General features: G+C 39.9%; 1 long non-coding RNA gene across 1 annotated transcript; it reads left to right on the top strand.

Moving 5' to 3' along the window:
• The first annotated feature begins 5,612 nt into the window (after nucleotides 1-5,612).
• LOC146767705 (uncharacterized) lies at nucleotides 5,613-14,673 on the top strand. Its single transcript, XR_014954940.1, has 3 exons — nucleotides 5,613-5,992; nucleotides 13,538-13,590; nucleotides 14,538-14,673. It is a non-coding gene; the product is annotated as an uncharacterized LOC146767705 (long non-coding RNA).
• The last annotated feature ends 2,457 nt before the right edge of the window (nucleotides 14,674-17,130 follow it).

The raw sequence follows: 17,130 nt of genomic DNA, 5'->3' as shown, positions 1-17,130 counted from the left end.
CTTCCACAAAGTTACAGACACCTCAGTAACAGTGTCACCTTACTACAATACTTGTGGACAAACAACTTCAGACATCTGTGACTGGGAAGAGCAGCAGGCAGGAAATAGAGCCAGGGAAATAATGGCACCAACAGCCCTACAAATCCAGGGAAATGAAGAAGGGACCATATTGTAATGAGTCTTGTTCATTGAAGATCACTCAATTTTTACTGGCATTTTTACCATTCTCTGATCCGCAGAATAACTAGAAACACTTGTAGATGAATGTTCAATTTCAGCAGAAATACAAACTTGTTCAACAGAATCTGACTTGTTTCTTTACACAGATTAATAATGGCTCTTTGCTGCAGGTGTGCTATGAAAGATTTTTATTAAGCAACTCCCTGCTTATTTCACATTGTTCCAAGAAAAAGAATAAATTGACCCAGCTCTTCTTAACCCAGTGGATTCATGACCCACACCTTGGTCTACTGTTGGTTGCTTTCCTCTTTCCAGTGTTACAGCCATAGCATTGGTGCATTTAGTTATAAAACACAAGACTTAGTTCTCCCTAATTAGAAAACTCAGTCATTTGAACAGAAACTTCTTGGCTTGCTGAGCATGGGAACAGCCACGTCATCTGTTGGAACGTCAGCCTCTGTGTTCCTTATTCCTACAGCAGATTTGCTTTCCCCTCATGGCACTTTTACAAATCAAAAGCTGCTCCCAAGTACTAAATTGTACACTATGGCTCTTGTCATTCAAGACATGTAACACACTGAGCACCACAATAATTATCTCTATTTAATAAACATCAAAGTACAACAGGCAAACCCAAGTGAAGTGGAAATTACGGTGTCCAAGATAAAGCTGTTGGCTGTACCCCCCCCATTATTCACTGCATTATTCCTCCCTAACTGCAAACTCCATGAGAAAAACCCTGCTACACTTATAATTAGTTCCTAAATATTCACATTACTAATAGCAATCCAGTTAAAGAGAAATCATACATATTTGTGTTATTAAACTCTAGCATATCTGTGAGCGTAATATAAAGATACTTAGATTTAATAAAAAACAAGCAGTTCTAAGAGAAAAAAATAGCATAAAATTAAAAAAAAATTGGCTTTTTTTTCAATTATAAAATTAGACAAAGAACTAAGCAAAGGATGTATGAATAATATGCCTTGAAGTATATTGAAAATTTGCCTATTATTCCTAAAAGAAAAAGCCTCATTTTAGACCCTGAGTTCAAAACAGGACTAAGACCACACCAAACCTTATTCCGGCCTTTCTTTTAACCATCAAAAAGCTTTATTGTTTAGGCACTCTAGAATTTTTTGCTTTGTTGAAGAAAAACATCCAACAGCAGTAAGCAATTATGCAGATGCATTTGTACTGTAGAAGTTAAAGGTCTATTATACTTTCAGATTAATAAAAGAATTCCCCTGTATAGAGCTAGCCAATCCCTTTAGAAGTTGGCATTTCACATTTAATCTGGTCCCACAATTTAATCCTGATAGTCTCGTGCATTATACCAGGGCTGAAAGAGTGTGCAATTTTCTGAAAGCAAGATTTTTATGCATGGGATAATTACAGTGCTACTAGCCAGCCCCACAGTGTAGACCAGAATAGATGAACCAATTATTATTTTTTTATGTTTTGATTTTACACAACTCTTTCCTATTCCTAGGTGAATATAAGAGATAACACAGACTGCCGTGTTTACATGAATTTAGACCTTGGATATTTGCTATCTCTCCGGAGAGCCCATTTGGAATTTGTCTGAAGTGTGTCAATATTGTTTTAGGATCTGCACCCATCCTTTCCCCCCAACACAGTGACCTGAGTGGGGCAGCAAAGACACTCCCCATCACAGCTGGATGAGAAAAAGGTTCGGAGTCTCTGCTTCCTTCTCCTTCCTGCCTGGCTCAGCCAAAGCAGCTCAGCTGAGCTGTGCAAAGACAGCTGCTCCAGGGAAAAGGCAGCAAAGCCAGCACAGCTCAGAACAGGCAATAAAATAAGAATGCAAGCATAAATATTTGCCATGGAAGACAAGAAAAAATTTTATTCTGTGTTTTAGTCATAGGCAAGACAGAATATAGGTCCTGTCAGACATCCATCAGCCAGAAGAAAAATACAAGGAACTGATTTAGATTCTGTCACATAACTTATTTTCTTGGCAAACAGATTTTTTTTTAATTTACTCAATAGAGAACATATCACTAAAGCAATTCTTTTTTCAAGTATCAACCTGAAAGGGATTATCTATTGGTTTATAAATATGAAATAAACACTGCCTTAATGCTTAACTTTTTCTGTCTTCTCTCCTTGAACTGAGGAGAATTAAAACAGGTAGAAATTGACCCTTATTTGATGTTGCCAGAACAAGGACTGCAACACAGCATCAAGTTCATGTTGCATGCACAGACATTATCATCCTTCTACCTAAAACTACAGCTGAAAAATGGTGCTAAACTGGCAACACACTTGCATCCTTTTCAGGGAGGAGCTGTAATGAATAGTCAGCTTTCATGAATATCAGTACAGAACAGAGCTGTAAACATGAAAGATTTCCTACTCCTCATGGTCCACTTCAGACTTAAAAATCACTCGCCACAAATCAGGATGACATAATGCAGTTCTGCTAAAACACATCACAAGAAGCAAATGAGCTTATTGCCATCACTGACTTGCCAATCTCCATTTCTGTAGCAGACAAACCAGAGAGGTCTGGGTTTGCTTTAATCTATATGAATAATTCTATATTGATTTACAGTGAGGCATAAATGGGTAAATGCAACAGCCAGTATTCATTAAAACGATAGATTCAGAAAGACCAACAAGTCTTATAAATGCATATTCTCTTTCTGAGAGGCACAGTCCATCATGAGACAGGTCTCACCAAACACCACAGGTTGTCTATATCCCATCACAGCCAATACAAGGAAATCTGGCAGTCCAGACAAAGGTTTCACACTCACACCCTGGAGTTAAATACCCAGTCTGGGCCCCCAAATCTGGCATCTTCACAAAGGGAATAACCAACCCAGTAAGTGCTGGATGAGCTGAGAACAGGGCTCTAACCTGGCGGCCCAGCTGTGCTTCCTGCTCAGCTTCAGTCTCAGAGCTGCCATTTCCAGCAGCTTATAGATAAGTAAAACGTGGCTGTAGTACTTTAGCCTTTGAAAAACTCAAACAACATAAAATTTAAAGGATACTGACTGTGTACCCATATCTCTGGGATTGCACCTATGCACAGTACATATAGAAATGCCCCTGGACAGAGAAGTAACACTAACACCAGGAACAGCAGCTGAACACAGCAACGTTTTTATCTGTTACTTTGTATTAACCTTGGAACTCGGCAACAAAGAACCAAAAACAAAGCTCTCCTTCCAAGCACTTTTCTGAAAAGGGTGAAGTTGGCACCTACCAGAGACGTTTTACAGTAACACTGTGGCTTTACTGCTGTTATAGACACACAAAATCACAACATGAATAAGGCAAGGAAATACAGGACACACTTACAGTAAAGCATGGGGGTCAAACCTCAGCTGCTCTGAATTTCATGGGACAAACTCACTACCTTGTGCTTTTATTGAAAACTGCAGGCCAGCAGAGGCTGTAAAAGGTGCCTTGAACAGGTACAAAGCAGGATTCTCCTGAAAAGCCAAGTGAGCTCTTTGCAATCAGGCACTCTGAAATGAGAAAATATGTATAATTCTCTTCCAAACAGATTCACATTTGCACTGAAACAAAGCAAATGTTTCTAGCAAAGAACAGAGCATTCTTGTTTGTCTCACTTTTATTAGTACTAATTAAGCCCATTTGTTAAAAAAGCTACTACAGACATAGGCATATGGAAAAACTGAAGGATATGACTCGATCACAGGAGCCAAATAGCCTGGCAATATTCACTGAGCTTTATACTAAAAGCTTGAGCTAATCATAACAAAATACAAGTCATGTCAAATATTGGCAGCTTCCTTAAGACATTAAGGGAACATAATTCTATAAAATCAATGTAATAAAAGTATTAGCACTGAACATTTTCTGGTTGATGCCATAAGAACCATTTACACAAGCACATGTGGTGTTAATTCTGAAATGTTCCTTTTTGAAGCCATTATTACCACTGAATCAAAATCACTATTTGTTGTGTGTATGGAAGTTCCTCACACACCATTTGATGCTTGCTCTCAACCCACCCTTTCTACTTCCAAGCAACTCTCCTATCTCTCCTTCTAACATGACTCCTTGTTATTCAGATGAATAAGCATCATCAAATAAAATGCTTACATTCACTACTTACCATTTGCTTTTGTAGAATGAAAATCATACTGGAGATGGCCTTTGTGACACCTCTTTGGTTGACACTGCTACTTGAACCCCGGGAGGGTCAAGGACTACCACAGACCTTTCCCTGGGAGGCTGCCAGCAACTACAAGTGTTTATTTCCAGGCCAAGATTGCTTTGGTAAGTCACTTTAAGGGAGAAAGTACCAGTAATCCACATTTGGGCCCCCTTTCAAAACAAACAAAACACAGACACACACGCTTGTCTCTGCCTAATTCTAGTTACCAGGAGGAATAGCAAGGAAAACAAGATTCCAAAGTAATAAAAATAACATAATACTGCTGTGTAAGAGTCATCTGTGCTATAGAAATAATACACATTTACCAGTGGGGCAAGCAAATATTTTCCCTTCTAGTGGCCTGTATTTGCTGTTCAAATAACAAATAATAAAAGCTGAGGCAGTTTTCCATTTCATATCTGTAAAATTTTAAGTAGATGTCTTCAATAAAGCAGCAAGCACCCAGAGCTCAAATAACAACCTGAAACAGCACTATTTTACCAAAATGCTTTCATAAAGCCATGGGGCTGCTGCTTTTTTCATCAAATTTCATTCCTCAGTAATAATTTTAATAGCTACTTAAAACCCACACCACTTCTCAAGGCAATGTTGGGGGTCTGATAAAACCAAAATCATGACTTGTTTTCTGCTATGAGAGAACATAGTTTTAGTAATAGCTATTTATTATTTTAGCACCCTGCTGGTTAGCTTATTGAGTATATAAGACAATTACCCCTCACACATCAGGTCGACAGGCGGGGTTAACCCTCACCTGCCTGAAAGTGCTCAGCAAGGTCTTTTCCCCAGCCTCAGGGACTGTCACATACACATGCATGTACACACATACAGCATGTGTAGATATATACACCTATTAAAAAAAAAAAAACAAAACATATCTATATAAATCCACAAGCAGAAGGAAAGGACCTCATTCCTGACCCAGTGGCACAGCCGAAAGCAAAGCAGCCGCAAGGGGAGGCGACACAGACTGGCCATAGCAGCCCCTCAGAGCGCTGCTCTACTTAAAAACCCAAAACTTGACTTTCGGGAGGGAGGGATGGAAGGAAAGGATGGACGGAAAGGATGGGAAGGAAGGGATGGATGGAAGGAAGGGATGGATGGAAAGGATGGACGGAAGCTCTTCCCAGCCACGCTGCGCTCAGAGCCAGGAAAAGCCCCCAGCCTGCCGGGAGAGCGGCAGCGCCTCTGGCAGCCCCGAGGAGCGGGCACCGACCTGCCGGGAGAGCGCCGCGCCCCCACAGCCCAGCAGCTCTGAGGGAAGGGGCTGAGAAACCTCTCACAGCGTGAGAACGGCTTCCCCTCGCAGCTGCCCGCCCGCAGCAATCCCCACCGGAGCGGGGAGAAACTCCGCAGCAATCCCCGACGGAGCGGGGAGAAACTCCGCCGCCCCTCCCCGGCTCCCTGAGGGCTCTGCGGGCGGCTGTGAGGGGCGGGAAGCGGCGAAAGGGCGGGAAGCGGCGAAAGGGCGGGAAGCCGCGAAAGGGCGGGAAGCGGCGAAAGGGCGGGAAGCGGCGAAAGGGCGGGAAGCGGCGAAAGGGCGGGAAGCCGGCAGGGGCCGCGGCCGCTCCCGCCTCAGCCTCGCCCGGGGCCGACGGAGCCTTCTGGAAGTCTGCTCGCCCAGCCGCCTTTGGCAAGGTCATTTTTAGCCATCGCTTTCTGTATGTTTGGGTTTGTGTTTGTTTTTGTTTAGCTGTTTGTTTTAATTCGGCTCCAAAAGCCCTCTCAGAGCCCTGCGGCCGATCCGGGTTCCTCTCCTGAGGGCGCTGCCAAGGTGAACCAGCCCTTCCCTGGGGAGCCTCCCTCAGCCTCCAGAGCCGAATAAAACACCCTCAGAAAGCCCCATTTAACACAGAAAACGGAACAGACTTTTCAGTACTCCTAGAATATTTAAGGAGAACCTTTTCTTATGTTACTCAAATGGTAGAAGGCAGATCAGCACAAAAAGTGTTTAGAACCGGGCCGGTATCACTGGAGTCTCAGTCTAAATAAGTTCTGAGAAAATATCAAGAGAGTGATAACAAAGACTTGCATTGCTTGTGCAAAGTCCACTAGAAAAATTGTCAATGCATTTCTTTGTTATAGATAATTGCTGAAATGGGACAGAGAAATAACACAGCAGCACTGAAACTTTGAAAAGAAAATAATTGATTTATACAATGTGTGCAGATGTTTTTTCTGAGGGTTTGGTTTTTTTTTATATTAAGCAAGTTATATTTACAAAATATGACTGTCATTTTAAAAATCTGAAGAAACAGGGAAAAGCAGGAACTGACAATCTTCTTTAAATCTAACATAGCATCTCCAACACCAAATGTGTAAAACCAAAGTTCTATCTTATGCAATGTTTGCTTTCCTAAGTAATTTAACCAGTACATTTTAAAATGTGCCGTCCATTATCTATCTCCTGCATGTTTAATGACTGCTATATAGTTAGATGTCTGGAGATTGCTTGAAATTTATTATATGTGGCTTACAAATCTTCTTAAACCACAATTGTTCCCATTTTCATTCTGAACCTGGAGCAGTCTGTGGAACTCTAATGGCAAAGTTGCTTTGTTGGAGTCTCACAGTATCTCATCTTTAATGAAAAACAAGGAATTGTTTTGCTTGTCCCATTTTTCTCTGATAGTGTTGTAAGCACATCCTTTTTGCTTCAGTCTGACTGTTTTTTGCATATTTAAAAATCTGCTCTTGCTTTTGATTGCTTCTCAAATATCTCTGTTAGTATTTCACCCATTATATCCTGCATTTGTGCTTTTTCCCAATTCAGACACAATTAACTTTACTTTTTAAAGACATAATTTTATCCATTATTATTGCCAGCCAGATGTCATTTCCTGACCTAAGCATTCCCTGGCACCTGTTGGATTTCCCAGGTAGCAATAAAAGTAATATCTCGGTATATAGAATTCATACTCATTTCTAGTAGCTGAGGTATTAAAGATAGATGGAGTAGATTCTTTTACCCCAAGTTCTTGCTCTAATTCCAGGTAAATTTACACTGCTTTTTTTTGTGCTGTCTCTTCAGCTCTGCACCGAGCTCCTGGTACAGATTCAGGAGAAGGAGCTGCAGTGCCACTCTGACAGATCCTTGTGTCTAACAGCAGATACAAAGAAGCTTTTAGTAACTCTGAAGCTTTCCTGTCGTTCAGGGTATCGTTTTTTCCTTGTATGTGTCACAAATGTGGGAATCACAGCTGGAAACAGCATTGTAGGAGCATGGGAAGCTTCCACCAGCCATTTAAACAGTTCAGTTTTACTCTGTGCTGGTGTAACTGCGAGATGTGTTCTCTTGGCATTCCCAATGAGCACAGAACAGATGGGAAGGCTGCTAGTTTAAAGCAAAAAGCCTATTTGAAGAAATGTGTGGTAATTCCTCACTCTTAAAGAAGTTTACTGTGGTCTATGAATGTGTGTGGGGAAAAAAGGTTTGGGTTGGTTTGGTTTTCTTTTAAATTTGCTTGTGTGTTGCTAACCTAACATTCTAAATAATTCCAGTATGTTTCCAAAGTTTCTTGCTAGATTTGAACACTTCCCAGAGAAAAATTTGTCTCATCTAGAGTATGATTTTCATCTAATTGTAGAGGGAAGATCTTAGGAAATTTGTAATACTCTCTCTGGTTTTGAAAAACCTTTAGAACAACTTTATACTCATGACTGGGTTTAACACTCTGCTTTTCATTCACAACAACTAAAACCTGGGTCAAAATTAATATATTACAAAGTAGGTCTACCACTACTTATCAGTTCTGTCAAAAACCTTATTATGTAGTAACAGATATGTAATGTCCTTTTGAAATCCTGTCCTTGAATTCCATGTTGGAACCCCCAAGTTCAGGTAAGGCTTTTTGGGAAGGCTTAGTGAGATAATTCTGTGTGCAGACTTTACCTGTTAGCGTTCCATCCCTCCAGTGTTACCTGTGCAGATGAGCGGTGGCACTGCAGGTGAGCCTGCTGAGCACATCTCCTAAGCACAGGAACCACAACACTCAGTCATGTAGCAGATTTTTCACTTGCACATTTGCAATTGTTCCTGCAATGACAGATGCTGTGCTCAGTCTGTGCAAGCCAGCAGCAGCTGGAGTAGGATTTGTGACATTCTGGTTTTGCTCCTGGCGTGTTTCACTGACCCGTGGCTATCCTGGTTACTCCCGTAGAGAAGGAGCTTTACAGCTTGGGAAACACTTTGTGGCTTCCCTTCTCAGAAATGTGGTGAAAGGGCAGGAATGTGGACATGGGACGTGAAGGGGTGGTGCCAGAAGGAGGAGAAGGAGAGAAAGCAGGAGTGGAACCAACACCAGTCTGCCTTTAGCTGTGGGGAAGGCTGCTGGGGCAGTGCAGCCACACGTAGTGAAAGGCTTTCGCTGCAGCCTGGGCACCGAGGCCACCGTCACACAATGTCTAAGGACTGCTGGCCTTGACTGTGTAAATGCCAAACTGTTGGATTGATTCATCGGCCTGAAAGTGGCAGCTTGTGGAATATTGGGCCATCCTCTGAAGGAGAAAAATGAAACTGGCATAAAACTGGCAGTGCAAGGGTGATTCTCCATTCATTAAAGAGTGCTTAATGTGAAAGGTTTAAAATTGCTTGTTCCTGAGTTAGTGGAGTTTCTCTGAGGCAGTATTCTCACACGTGTTCTCTGGTGCTTTTTGGTATAAATGCAATTATTCTCTAACACAGCATTCAGTTGGACTGTAGGTTTTAGTATTGTTTGGGTCATCTGAGCTGTGAGAATTTATTTCTGGACTGGAGTAGATCTGCTGGAGTTGACATCTTTGAAAAGGTTGGCTACTTGAAATTCAGTTTTGCCTGAGTGATCCTGCCATTTGCCAGAGATAAGGAAAGTGTGACATTAACAGTTTTAACATTTTGTTACAGAGTATTTATTATGAAATGACACCTCAAGAATTCTATATTTCAAGAAATTATTACATTTTGCTTTTGAATTCATGGGATGATATTTAATATTCATTCAGAAGTACTCAGTGCCATTTACCATGACAACCAAGAATAATGAATAATATATTTATATCATCCATTAATAACCATCCAGCCCGTTAAAAGTTTCATCCTAATACGTTCTGGAAATCTGCAAATTATTTATACAAAACCCTGAATGAATATTAAATTGAAATGCTTAAGAATTTAAATGATGTAATTAAATTCTATTGCATGTAACCCAAAGTTATTTTCTCCTAATATTTACTCATCAATCTTAATTTCAGTACCAGCACTTAGAAACAGCATCAGCTCTTATATCTTCTCAAAATATTGGAATTTTAAGCAAAGACTGTGTTCTTTTTCCTTTGCATTATTTCCAGACATGAACTGGAAATATTTATTTAAACAAAAGTGGTCTTTTTAAAGGCAGATTACAATGCTCATCAAAATCAGGAGGGTGAGGTCAGAGGTATCAATCCTTGTTCTTTAAAAATCCCAATGGATCCAGCCCTGAGAACTGGTCTCAATCTGTAATCACAGCTACCTAAAAGTCCTGATTAAACTCTGTAGTGCTAGCAAATCCATACACAACTGGTACTAATAAGTAAGATTTGCTGGCCAGGCTGCCTGAGAAGTTCAAATATACATAAATATCTTTATCATTATCACAGTTAATTACCTAACAATAGCCATTGAAGAATAGTTTTTGCAAAAAATAATTTAGACTATAAAATACTGAATAAATCAGGGGTCATGCAAACTGTATCCCAGTTAGAAACCAGCACCACAGTGCAGAACAGCAAAGCTGTTGAGTGTGTGCATCAGGTCTGCAGTGAAATCTTCAGGCAGGTCAATTGCTTTGAAAATGAAAATTTTAACACCAATAGAGAGGGAATAGGATCCTAAGGAAAAATACCTTGAAGTGTCAGGACATTTTTGATTTGCTTATTTCTTTTTGCTTCAGTAATATTAATGTTCTTGCATTACTTAGCTCAGTCTTTTTGACCAAGGCCAAATTACTGTGTTTAGGTAGTTCTTTTTTGGTACTCTAAAACCTGAGAAATACAGAGCTCTTCAGGAATGTTTTTTTATCAGAAGTTCCACTTTCTATGTATCCCTTTAAATCAGCAATTAAGGGGAGTGAGACAGTTTTAAAATCTCTTCCTAGTGTGACTGGAAGCTCAGGAAGCTGAAGAATGTTACCTCACTAGGTCAGCCTCACTGCTGGAACATCAACCTGGAATCAAGGTTTTGAGGCAAAACAAGGAAAACTGAAAATAAAAGCCCAGGTGAAGATAAACTGTGGGTAGGCAGGGCTGAAATATTTTTCTAGAAAAGTTTGAAAATAATTTTGTTTAAATAATCTGGTTTAAACTCCAGAGAGAATGTTTTCTTGAGGGTGAAATTATTGAAAGAATCATTTTGAGAAACAACTTGTGAAGGATATCTGTCTTATAGAGAATAGATTTTTTTCTGTATTGTTTTCCTTCTCTTTTCATGAACAACAGTAAAATAAATGTATTGCAGTAGTAAATTATCAGATTTGGCTGTTTTCAAGCCAAATTTAATATAAAAAAAAATGTGGGGGAAAAGTAATAAGAAAGTGAAGCAGGTTTTTTTTTTTTTAGATTTTGTGGTTTTCATCAAATAATGCTGATTCTGATGTTGCGTTACCTGGTCATATATTTTAGGGCAAAAAACATTAATTATTTTTCATATATCCTTAAATAAAACCAGTCCAAGTCTCTCAGTACAAACCCTCCTGCTTTAAATTCTGAGAACCTGAGTGTTGTTTGCAGTTTTGCAGTAATACAGGTTTTTTGGAATGTGTGATTAAATCCTTACATTGTGTTATACGCATCAGACAAAATCTGGCATTTGATCAAGGCGCTGACTGTGATTTTTTTTTCATTTGGTAAAAAGGATTTGATGTCATTGTCGTTCTGCTTTCGTTTTGAAAGCAGAGCAGTGAGCTGGGCAGCGCTCCAAGCTCACAGAGCTGCGCTGTTGCTGTTCCCAGGGGAGTTTCTCTTTCCCTGTCAGTGAGCAGAGGGCAGTGCACACACGTTTGGAAGGCGAAGCCCTTCCCTGCCAGGCGGGTGCTGGCCGGGAGCTGAACTCAGGAGCAAAGGGAATCCCTCTGCCGGCTCCATCTCACCAGAGCTCTGCAATCCCTTCAGGAGCACAGGAATGAATATTCACCTTCCTGCCCCTTGTCCCCCACCACCGAGGATTTCTGGGTGCAGGGCCTTAGCCTCGGATCAGTTTATTGATCTGTCAGTGCAGGATCTAACTTGCTGCAGGGGCACCATAAATACAATATTGCACAAGTCCTGCCATATCAATATTCATTTATTTTTATTGATTAGTTGCCACTTCTAAATTCTGGGTACTGAATTAATGGATGCTGAATAACTACTTCGATTAATGAAGCTAAAATTGGCTTTAGCATCCTGCACTAACTACAGACATTTTTTCTATTACAAAACTAATTATTTTTTTTTATGATCCACAATTACTTTCATTATTTGACATATCCTTGGCACCTCACTGGAAGCCACAGAGTAATGAAACAGAAGCTATTTATAAATGTTCGTAATTTGCAGGATCACACAAGAACATCCTTACTCTAAGTCCATATTTAAACACTAAAATTAGTAGGTGAATTTGACCAAATGTCACATTTCAGAAGGTAAAATTTTAGAAGATTAATTTGAGGTGCTGCCTCTTTTTTCACTGTTTTGGCACATTCTGAATGTGTCTTATTCTTGCAGTTATTAGTTATTAGAGGAGCTACAGCACAAGGTAGGTGAATACATTCATGAATATGTGTTCTGACACACGGTCCAGGTGTCATAGTGATGTTGTCCACCCTATTTCCTTTTTGCAAAAAAAGTTCCATCCTTATTTATTTGACATTTGATTTTTGTTGAACCATATATTTTGAAAGATAGGTATTTTCCTCTTTTCCTTGGTAAGTACCAGGTGGGCCCATTTTTTCTTTTTTCTGAGCCTTCTCTACACAATAAAAAAACCCTGGTGGATGTGACCATTGATGTAGATGGTCTAGAGCCTAAGCACCAACATTGTGAGAGTCACTAGGAATGTGTGTAAGAAGCAACTCAGCACAAGGGAGAATAAGATACTTTTAAGGCAGAGAATTCTCAGATCTGTTTGGCAAACTACTTTGTTAGAGCTGCCTGGAAAACGTGACACACAGTGGTGACTTCCCAGATCTGAGTAATGCAATCAGTGCAGGAGACCAGTGGGGCACGGCAGGAGAGGAGGACTCCAGACTGTCAAGCACTCAGACTGTGAGGGTATAAAAAGCCAGGCATTCCTTTGTTTGGGGTTCCTCATTCCAGGCACCAAAGTGGAGCTGTATTTCTCTTATTGCACCATGAATGAAGTATTTTAAGGGTTGTGACGTCTGAGACTCTGCCATGGGGATTCTGGGGTCGAGCCGATGAGGAGACCTGGTCTGGCTGTGAGTGTGGAGGGCCCAGGTGTGAAGGGGCCTCAGTCCCAGGTGCAAGAGTGACTCCAGGATGTCCAGACAGGCCAGGTTCCTTAACAACTGCAGTTCACAGCTCTCAAGATTTTCATTAATTTTTATTTGACAAATAGGCCAGGTAAGGTATCTTTATCCATGTCAGTACTTGTTCATGTCCTACACTCTATTGACTAACCTGAAGCTATTGGTCTTTTAATCATGTAACAAAAATGCAGAGAATTGTTTTGAGAGAGAACCCAGGAGCTTGAAGGTGTGTCAATTTATCAGGTGTGTTGGGCTGAAGTTCTGTAGTTTTGGGATAAGGCATTATCATGAGATATTCTTTTACACAAAGAAATCAAGCCATCACACCTAATCTTAATGGGTTTATTTAGATATTTAGATATGAATCTATAGAAGACATCAAAGAGCATGGCTTGTATGTGTATTTATAGTATTACAGTCCATTGTAATGAACATTTTTCCAGTGGGAAATAAACTTAGCTTTAAAGTAGCAAAAAAAAAAAAAAAAAAAAAAAAAAAAAAAAAAAAGCTTAGATTGTTCCTACCTATTTATTTACATTTTTGTACTTAAAATATTTAACTATCTTTTGTTATATTTTTGATAGTCTTATATTCTTGGTTTTTTCCTTATGGACAGATAAAGTTATGTCCAGTTTATTCATGCATTTCTAGACTTCCCTGTTAAACAGGTATACTGAATTCTGGGTTTTTTCCTTCCCAGGATGCTGTTAGACTGCACTGCCATGCTGTATGGAATGCCTTCAGCTTGTTTATGTAAGTAGCACAGGCATGGGCTTGCAGTGAGAATGAGCTCATGCTGTCTCTTCTTGGTTTGAACACAAAGATGTGATGGCAAAAGCAGACCCTGCTATGGGCAACTGTCCTTAGGCAGAATTAAACTCATAAAATGGAAGGACAAAGGCCCATTTTGGAGATTGATGATTCATGAATGTCAAAGTTTAGGAGGGACCCAACAAGACCCAGGCATGTGCATTGGATTAACAAATAGAAATAATGAGCTTTAGGAAAACTTGTGAAACATTTTCCTTTCTCAACACCAGCATTTCACTTTTGCTTAGATCAGTTTCCACCAGCTGCTCTTCCAGGAGGTGATTTTCCCTGCCATTCAAATATCCATGGAGGAGCACAGGCTGAATGTGCTCCTGTCACAGGACCAATGCAGTGGTACAGCAAATGACACACAATCAAATGGAATGGTGTCATGCTGGCAGACAAATCAAATCCTATCTTACAGTTTCTCCCCAAAGAGAAAATCTCCCAGACTCTCCCAATCAGGATAAGCCACTTCATATCAGACAAGAATATGTTCTTCTGACTTCTCAAGTATCTCAGTCATATGAGTGTTTGTGACATCCACTCTTGGCTACATCATTGATGCCTTGGTACATGGCATGCTGCACTGTAGTGTAACGTGATGGGTACAGCCTGATCTGCAGAGCTCCCAGTGACAAACTGGCTTGGGGAATGGGTGAAAAAGGAGAATTTCTTTGATGTTACTTTCAAAGAAAGAGTCTCTTCTGTAAGAACAACTGGTTTAAAGGATTATCAAGAACAGAAGAGGATGTGCTGTTACATTAGATACAGGTCAAGAGTTGAGGAGTTTTAAAAATAATTAACAATGATGGAGAAGTATTTAACTGACAGTCTGTGTATAAGGGTGTGTTCTGCTGGGAGCTTATAAATCCAATTCTGGCTTGCAGGTCTAACTCAGGCACCTGGGGCAGAAAGATGGAGCTGTTCTTGCAACAGCTTTGCAAAACAGAAATCCTCAACAGCTTCTGCTTCAAGGAGAGCCTACTTGGATCCCATTCCCTCACACACAAACCCTGTGTTGTTCTGACAACCTGCCTGTTAGAGACCAGGGCATTCTAATTCTTTCCCAGACACACACTCCGCTTTCAGCTGCCTTTATTCCTAAATCTTGGCCTGTTCCAGGGAGAAAACTCATTATTCCCTTCTAAATATCTGCTTGAATGTGTACCTCGATAAAAAATCAACAAACCCCAATCACAGATGGATTAATGAAACCTTTCTAAATTTTATCATATCCATGTCCTTCACAGAGAAAGTCCATGAATTCATTGCTAATATAGAATGTACAGACTGAAGCTTTTATTTGAAGTCTGTAATTTGCCTGCTCAATAACATAAGTATTTCATTATCTTATGCCAGAATAACCCTGTTTATAAAGTACTGATACAGATGCTGCTTACTTTGTAAAATGCTTTCAGATCTCTGGTTTCTGTCAGAGGATTAGTTTGTATTGCTGTCTGCCAACCTACTTGTATTAATCAAAATCCCAATCATACCACCAGTAATTTAAAAATTTGGGTTTAATTCTTTCATTAAGGTCAGTTGTCTGTCAGTCTGCAGACACCACCATAGGCATTGATGTGTCTCAGAAGCTCCTATGTCTCTTCCCAGCTGCACCTGCATGTTGTGGTGCTCCTTCTCCCTCCTGTTCCTGAGAAAACTTCCTTCCTATTTCAGTGAGTCAGACAACTGTTTCCAAAACAATCTTTGGATGATGGCTCTGTTACCAGTTAAGTGAAAAGAGAAATCTGCTGTGCAAAGCTTCTTTGTTTATTGCTTTTGCTGACTGGCTGGAAGTGAGGTCACAGTAAGCTCAGAGGGCTTGATATAAATGAAATAATTTAACCAGAAAATACATTTTCAGAAAGATGACTCTGCAAAATGCCAAACTTACCAATCTCACATTCATACATTTAATAGTTGTCATTAAAATGTGATTAGCTATAAATGAAAATGTATATGGTTTCTAGATTTATGCAACTCAAGCATATTACTACTGTAATTTTGCATGAAAATGCATCAAGGTATTCTCAGTCAGCATCAAAATTAATGAATGAAAGCAAATTTCAATTCCTAGGGCCATCACAAGTTCACTGATATTAGGAAATCTCCCAGGGGCACAGAGCCATGAGACAGTGGCAGCATTCTCTTACTGCTGCTGGCACAAGGAGGGGCAGCTGCTCAGCCCCGTGCCCTTTACTCTGGCTCACTGATTGCTGGGGATGCATTGACATGAGCAAAAGCAGCAGTCTCTCTTTGGAAGTTCAAGGGCCATAGACTATCAAATATTGTTTATATTGGCTAATTGAACTGTAAAATAAAATATAGATGATACCGTCAATTCCTGTGCCAGGAATCAAGTGTAGAAGTTCAAATACTCTTGGATTTTAGCATATGGTGCTATACATCCCAGTATAATTTGTGTAGGAAGGTGGATGCCTGTTCACACACATTTTCAAAAGCAGAAATGACTAACTTACAGTCTGGAAATCAGAAGTCAAAATTTGCTTCTGTAATGGACTGTGCAGAGTAGCAATATTTTTGTGCAAAAATCTAGTAGATCTAGTAGATCTACAGAAAGCTGTGTTCAAGAAATAAAAATGGCATTTTAAGTGTCTAAAAGTCAGCAAAGAACAAGTACTGTCCTGTTCCTCTCTGAACAAGATCTGAGCTTGTTTGCTGCTCTTTTGTCCAAGAGTAACAACTTCCAGATCAACGCTGATTTTTATTTGTCATATACCAATGCCAAGCATGAGCCTCCTTCTCTTTCACTGCTTGAAGTATATATGCCTTCACTGCTCTGTTTCTCATGATTTCTGCTTTTCCACTGAAGCTTGATCCCTTTAACAAGACGTGTATGGGCTAATTTGTAGTAAAATGTATGGATTTTTTCAAGTATCTGCTTGTTTTCTGACTTGTACCTATTGCGCCGAGCTGTGTTTGTAAATGTGAAGCTGAAATATTAGCAATTATTACAATATTGTAAATTTTTGATGGTTATTCAAAATTATTATTAATAGAGTCCTGTTCATGGATGACTAATCAAAAAAATTGAAATGCAATTGGAAAAAAAAATGGCCAAGAAGGAGCAAAGTCTTGCTGGGCTATGCTTTAAAATAACAGTGATGTGAGTGGTGGCCTCAGGCAGATAATGACATGTGGAGTGATGGGAGCAGACCACTGGAAATAATTAAAAAAATGGGAGAGTTGATAACATAATGCTATAAAGCACCAGCTTCATCTGTGGCTTTTTAGAATGCAGGAAACTTTGGAATATTGACACATTCTAAGACACATGCTTAGAATGGCTGGAAGGGATCTGATTCAAAAAAGGGAGATATAAAGCTTAAAATAAGAGACAGATTAAACTGCTGGTGAAGTTATCCTTTTAACTGAGCTGACTTTTATTAGACTGAATTCCTGCAAACTGTCTGGTGCATAAAAGTGAAGCAAAAGTGTAACTGGAACTACATTTTGTAG

This window comes from Lonchura striata, chromosome 4, assembly GCF_050655825.1.
Source record: "Lonchura striata isolate lonStrDom1 chromosome 4, ASM5065582v1, whole genome shotgun sequence".
NCBI classification, from domain to species: Eukaryota; Metazoa; Chordata; class Aves; order Passeriformes; family Estrildidae; genus Lonchura; species Lonchura striata.
This window is presented reverse-complemented; position numbering and strand designations above follow the sequence as displayed.